Source organism: Lichenostomus cassidix, chromosome Z (genome assembly GCF_008360975.1).
Source record: "Lichenostomus cassidix isolate B80296 chromosome Z, HeHo_3.0, whole genome shotgun sequence".
Taxonomy (NCBI): Eukaryota; Metazoa; Chordata; class Aves; order Passeriformes; family Meliphagidae; genus Lichenostomus; species Lichenostomus cassidix.
Window position 1 is genome coordinate 64513654 of NC_139511.1, and position 7132 is coordinate 64520785.

The 7132-nt window shown below is 37.2% G+C and overlaps 1 long non-coding RNA gene across 1 annotated transcript; it reads right to left on the minus strand.

Annotated features, from left to right (window-relative positions):
* Nucleotides 1-2830: 2830 nt before the first annotated feature.
* Nucleotides 2831-5862, minus strand: LOC146425094 (uncharacterized). Its single transcript, XR_014846967.1, has 2 exons — nucleotides 4697-5862; nucleotides 2831-4075 (listed from the first exon to the last, which is right to left on the minus strand). It is a non-coding gene; the product is annotated as an uncharacterized LOC146425094 (long non-coding RNA).
* Between the last annotated feature and the right edge of the window lie 1270 nt (nucleotides 5863-7132).

Consider the following 7132-nt stretch of genomic DNA (forward strand, 5'->3'; position numbering starts at 1 on the left):
ACTGATGATCTGGTCTTTTCCATGGATATCCCTGCCATGCTTTTCCTTGCATGGCTGCTCAGCTCTTCCATGTAATCTTCCCCTCTGGAGCATCCCCAGTGCCTGGCTCTGAGTGTGGGCTCATTGCCAAATATTCTGCACAAGTAATGTTCCTAATTCTGCCTCTGCCTTTCTGCCAGCTCTCATAATATCCACTGCTCATCATCAAATAGATTTCTTCCAATGGTTGAGCTGAACAGGCTTAACTCCAATTCTAACTTCACAGCTCCAGAAGTATCTCAGTCTCATAAGGTGAAATTCTCCATTTTGACATTCCTTCAAATTCACAGCAATCTGGAACAAAATCTGAAAAATCAGACTATGCTCTTTACTCACTGCAGAAAGTGTGCATTGAACTGATAATGTCTCCTCAAAATCAAAACCAGTATCCCTCATGTTTTAAAGTTGTTGGGAGTCAGTAAGTCTGGGCTTTGTGAGAACTCCAACTTGCTAACAAGTACATAATTGTGTTTATGGAATTAGCTCAGCTGACCTGTGCAAGATTAGATTTGTCAAAATCAGAATATTGCCCCCAGTGTCTGTAGTTATTGTTTGCTTAGAGTATTTACCCTCATAAACAGATAGCTCTTTCCTTCTGTTTATAGAAAACAAAAATCAAAATTCACAGGTTTCCTAGCTGTCCAGGGAATCATATAGTTTAAATCTTTCTTTTTTTTTCTTTAAAAAAAAATTCAAATATTTTTATTTTTAGTTAGTTCATTTGTGATTTCAACTTTCCTCAGACACTGAAAATTTTGTATATCACATTCACATAGAAGATTCCAAAGTAAACTGTCAAAAATAACTGGTATCATAAGCATTCCTGTCACAAGATCTGAATAGTGTTGGAGGTTATCTATTCTAAAGCACATACAGAATAATTATATAATAAGAAGTTAGGAAGGGATGCAGTCCCCAGTGATCTGTTTTCAAAACAATAGATGTTGATCCTTACTCAACAAAATATTCTTCCTTCTCATTTTTTATTCCAAACTTTTGAAGAATAACTGTCTTTTATTACAAGAACAAAAAGACATGGAACTACATGGGCTGTCACATCTACTGAGTAACAAAGACACCTCATATATTAATTCATATATACAACTGAAAGGAAAGAGAGTAATTTTGTATTAAGCACCCCTTTGTTCAATGTGACTGAGCACCTTCAAGGTATAAAATGTAAATCCAAAGGTCTTTTTGCCAATATCTATCACATCCAAGTCAGTTTTTGCCATAGTTTTCAAAGCTCCTTATACCTTTGATGCACATTTTCTGACAGTAATATGATTGCTTTATTTTTAGCTCTAGCTATGTTAGTCTGAGGTATAACAGCAGAATTATTCAGAAGCTCCTGTTGTAAAGGGTGTCATTTTATTTTCAGAGGATGCTGGTAGGGCTGAAATTCGCAAGTCTGAATTATGTCAAGCAGCAGACACAGAACAGGAGTTGGGCCAGCAGTTTGACAGTCATGGGAGAATAAACAGCACAGCATGACTAACATTACTACAGTTATTACTTACCATGCAGGAAAATGCATTTTCTTTTAGGCCTGATTATTTATCTGGGAAGGTTGAAGGCCACAGTAGGACTTAATTCTCAGTAGAAACTTGCTTTAAATCACATCCTAATGCTGCCTTTATAATAACATAAACCAACTCTCTGTGTTCCTACCTACCTTACCCATACAGTCTTTAATGAAGCTATGTTATCTCTGACAGTCTCTTATGATCACTCACAGAGTGTTTGTATCTTCCATAACAGAAATCCCACTGCTTTTTCTGCCTGGGATACACCCAGAGAAATTGCTTTGCCTGCATAGGATTGGATTTGAATATAGAAGGAATTCTTTGCAATCACCTGTAAGAGCAGCTTCACCTATTCCATCCCTTAGATTTTAGCATTATTCATCCATCCTGATTTTAGTATTTCGGTTGTTTCCTACCAACCAGACCTTAGACTGCACCTGGTCCCATCTTACCATTAGTTGTCCCAGCTCCTGGGCAGTTTTGGGAAGAATCAAGCCAAAAATTCCTGCCAGGGTTTATGTTTTCCCTCTCTGTACTTTAGTAGTTTATCCTTTCAAGTTACACTCATATTGTAATCAAGAATAGTAAATGCTAGACAGTAATTCAGATGCAGGCTGTAGGTACCTATGGGTATTTAGATGTCTAAAAAGAGGCATTTACATGCAAGATAGGTATCTAAACTCTTATTACTATCAGTATGCCTATTTCCTAAGTTCCTGGTTTTGGTAGGAGACTTGAAATACAGAGGGATGTGACAGCTTTCTAAAACTCACAAAGAAAAAAGAAGAAATGAAGCCACATCTCCAAAATACCATGTCAGTCATATGTCTGCCATGATTTAAATGGCATGGTCTTCCTTTTACGTAGGAATAAGTTCTCAATTGATGCCTTTTTTTCACAGCCATAGGAGAAGAAATAAAGTAGCCAGAGCTTCACCTTGCATAATGCAGAATCATGTATGCACAAGAAGACCTTCACAACAAACATGAAAAAAATCCATTCTGGTTCATCCATTTATATAATTTTCTTATACTACAGCTATTCTTAAGAACATGGGCTTGTCATCAGGTTTGAAGTTGAAGTTTTTTAGGTGTGCCTAAAATGTTATAGTGCAAACTCCTGCTTATTTTAGTGAGGACTCAGTCCTATCAAGTTTAGTGCATGCAACTGAATAAGTTATAATTTTTAGTGGTTTTGGGAGAAGTATGGGCTCATAACAAGTGAAAATACAGACAAGAGCATAGTCAAGATGGAGCCTCAAGGTCTGCAGTATTAGTTTTATTGCTTTTAATAGGCACTCCAATATCAGGGTAATTGAGTGAATGGATAAAATAAGCTTTGTAACTTTAGCTATGAATTTTAAACTAAGAAAAAGCTTAGAGTCAGGAGAGGCATATGAAAATAACCAAAGAAAGCAAATAACTTACACTGTTACTGGCTAAAATTACTATGTTTTCTTCAAGTTTTAAGGCCCATTGATAAATGGAAGTATCTAGATGGTAAAACAGATTACAAAGTCAAATTCAGATGGTCTCCTGATAGGAATCTAGCAAGCAAGTACAATATTTTTAAAAAAATACTAGATTTAATTTAGATCACTGCAAGCTTGATCCAGTTCTCAGTCATTACATTGGTTTAAAACTGTGCCCTTCAACTTCACTGGGCTTTGGACCAAATCTTTTATGGACATAACAACTCTTGCAGTCAGTCAAAACTCAACTGCATGCCCAAAGCCTTGACTGCTTCTTCTACTCATAAAAGTTGCTCTTAAAAAAGATACTATCTTCATCCAAAAGCATGGCTGAAGTCTGTCATCCACCACAGCATAATGGATAATGAAAATTAAAAAAAAAAAAAAGCAGAACTTCTTCCTAGACTGGATAATTATTCTAAAATATTATGAGATTTTCTGATCAGTAAAGGTTGCATGTTATTTGCATTGTCAAAACCAGCTGTTGAAATTCAGAGCTATTATTTTGTTCTGTAAGTGAGAGTACTGCAATTCTTTATAAAATGAAAGCTAGGGCAGCAGAGCAATGTCTGTAATAGATATACAACTCTTCAATCCCTTGGAAAAAAAACATGTATTTATTTTGTTGTTCCTCTTGATTCAAACAAAGCAGCTTTCCACCTAAATGGTTACCACTGTGGCTACTAATCACATCTTGCTGTTCCTAAATAATGAAGATTATACCCTGGTGGATGATCAACTTTGATTAGGAAGAATGTCATAACAGGATTAGAAGCTTTTGGTGGTTGAGTTGGCATTTCAAATAACAATTCTTCATGTCCTACTGAAAATCGTGTTTTGGTGCACTTTGTGAAGTGTCTGGTATATTTTAAGAAAACAGTTTGATCCTTCAATTGGCTCCTGTAGCTGGTTTTTTCTCTCTAACAAGAAGAGTTTTGCTTTCTGTAAACAGAGTTCTGAAATCCATCATGTAAAGTGGCATATTCGAGGCATAAAATAACACCAGTCTCATGTAATTTTCTTCCTATGACATCCACACCTGGCAAAGACAGGAAGTGAAAATATTTTAATTGTAATCATTCCCATTTAGGCAGAATAAAGGATTTAAGTTATTGCTAGCATTCTGACAAAGGTATGAACATTACTATTTACATATCTAATATGACTCCTTTACCTTTAAACAACAAGAAATAGCTATCACAATTTCCAGAAAATTAATTTCTTTCCTGTTTTTAAGATTTACACTATAAAGTTCAAGTGAAGTAGAATCAATTGCTTCAGGAAGGTGGATAGCTGTGGACTGAAATTTCTTCTCACTTAAGTTGCAAAGTCAAAACAAATATTTAAGCTTTTGGATTGTTTCTATTATTTTTCTTACTCAAGCAAGGAAAAGACAGAGACACCCACTTTGTTACAGAGTTCACAAAAGGTAAAGAAACACAGATATTGAGGTCTTTCACGGAAACTTCGTATTGTTAATTATTTTGTTGTTTTAAACTAGAATCAAAACAACGTTAATTGAAAGCATATGGCAGTTCTTTACACCCAAAAGCATAACAGTCTAGGAACAATTATTGGATATCTTGTACATTTAAAAAGGGCTGTCTTACAAGATTTGTGGCTGTTTTACAGACTTACAGTAGTTTGTTCTTTAACATACCTTGGAAAAGTACATGGAATTTTTTATCAACTCCGGCGCTGAATTTGACCTTGATTGCTTGAATTCCCCTGCAACAGCTGAACTCAGTCGCAGAGTGCTGGCTGGCCACATTTATGATGCAGAATCTGTCCCTCCTCACACAATGCCATTGAAATCAGGGACCAGAACAGAGCATGTGAATGTTAGCATCCACAGAGCAGAAGAAAACCTCTAAGACAATTGGTAGTTTTTGCAATTTAAAGTGGGACTTTTACACTGTCTAACATCTGGCCTTTGTATATAGGCCACTTTGGAAAAGGAGAAGACAGAAAGTTGTGTATAAATAACCCAGCTTAGGGACACAGAGAAGCAGCCCTTATGAAAGATGACTGTAACTCAAAATGCAAACAGGCCACTTACATGTTAAAAAGTAAATCTGCCCTAGTCTTTCCATATCATCTCTAGCTACCATATTTAAGTTGATATATTCATATTGAAGCCTTCTTTGTGAAAGTAGGATGAACAGAGATGGCAAACCTTCTCCTTTCCCTCTATGAAATGCTGACCAAGAGGAGCATCAGTCATAGGCTGCTCATGGTTACCAATATGATTGCTCTGAGGCAGCAATGCGTGGAAAAGATTATTCAGTCCATTATAAATAAAAAAGAAGTACTTACCATAATCTTCAGAACTATACCAGGAGCTGCTGCTCTGAAATAAAAGCCATATTAAATGCTCTCTCTGTCTCTTTCTTTCTCTGCAGAATTTAGGAATACTTCTTGCATTGTTACTAAAGCAAAACTACACAAATTCAGTCATTCATGGTTTCTTTTTGTCAAGTTTTACAAATACACAAAACAAGATTCTAGATAAAACAAGACTGATGCAATGGTAATACTAAAATTTAGATATTTGTTGATATAAAATACCACTTGTAAAATATTTTTTAAATTAAGTATTTACAAGGATTTTTTTTTCTGAAAACTTATTGGACTAAGAGCTTGATCTTATTCTCAGTGAAGTTTTGTCCTTAGAGCGTTTTCTCCCAGTCCTTATCTCACTCATGAACCCTTTGTGTCTCACCTTTTTTTCCCTCTCCTGTGCCCAGCTGTGGCAGGAGGAAGCAGAGCCAGTAGATGTCCTAGGCGTCTGGCATTTGACCAGGGTCAAACCATGACACCTCATCATCTGGCTGATGCCACTGGGGGTCTCCTTCAACATTCACAGTTGGCAAGAGTAAGACAAACAGTAGTTTGTGAATTCTCTTAAATGCTAGACATGTGACTGAATATTACCAGAACTGTGCCAGAAACATTCAGAGTCTTTCACAGGTTTGTTTTCACAGCACTTATATTTCAGAATCAGGTGGCTGGAGTTGTAATTCCAGATTTTGTGCCCATTACTCAAATATTTCATCACTGTTATTTGCTTTCTCCCCTTCAAATTCTTTTAATCTTTTCGTCCATAGGGAAAGGCCAATCTCTTCAAGGACATTAATTAAGTGTGCCAAAACCACTGCTCAAACAGCACATTTACAGCAGTCACAAATGTGGAAAAATAACAAGGCCTGAAAAACCATGATGCACATGAATCTGTGCCAAGCAAAGGGGTCAGCTTATGTTATTCATGGAGGAGATGCACCCTGGCACCTGAAAATGTGTTCTGGAGAAAATGATACTGCATGTCACTACCAGCACCACTGCATTAACCCAGTTCTGTGGTTCTGTGGTTCTGTGGTTCTGTGTTCTGTGTTTACTCAAGTGGAGTGGCACCTAAATCCTCAGGTAGAGTGGAGGAGAAATTCCACTTGCCACGTTCTAAAAGGAGAGGGATTCAACTCCTTGGACTATATTTCTTTGGACTAGTAACTACAGTGTCTCCTGAGCTTTGTACAACAATGAGTACGCCTTTGACTGCTTGAGGATGGCACAACGATTAATTTTCGACTTTGTTGTGAGAGGATGATTAGGGTTTGTTAACTGTTGCCAAATCAGAGTTTGTCAACCTAGCAGTGCAAATGAAGCTCAGTGTTGTTAATAGAGTAACATTCCAAAGCAAAAAAAGTTTGACATCAGTACAACTTGAGTGACTCAGCTCAAAAGACCCTCCATCCAGTAGCGGAGCTCTGACAGCGACCAGTAACATGCAGCCAAAAGGAAGAGCTCTGTGAGGGGCTGAGGTTCTTCTGTAGTTCACCCATTCTGCAAATGGACTTTCTGAGCCAGGATTTGCATCTGAGCCACTGAATCCATCCAGTGTCTGATTGGCTGGAAGAACTACAAATGCATTGTACCAAGCACCAGAAGGGTACTGCTTATACGTTATGACAGTACCACCATGTAAGTATGAAAGGCAGAAAAGTAACTTAAGCAACTGTTAGAACCAGGTACTCCTTCATAGCAGAACTTCAAAACAGAGAGAGAATTGTAATCCGAATCCCGAGAGAAGAATGTCTGC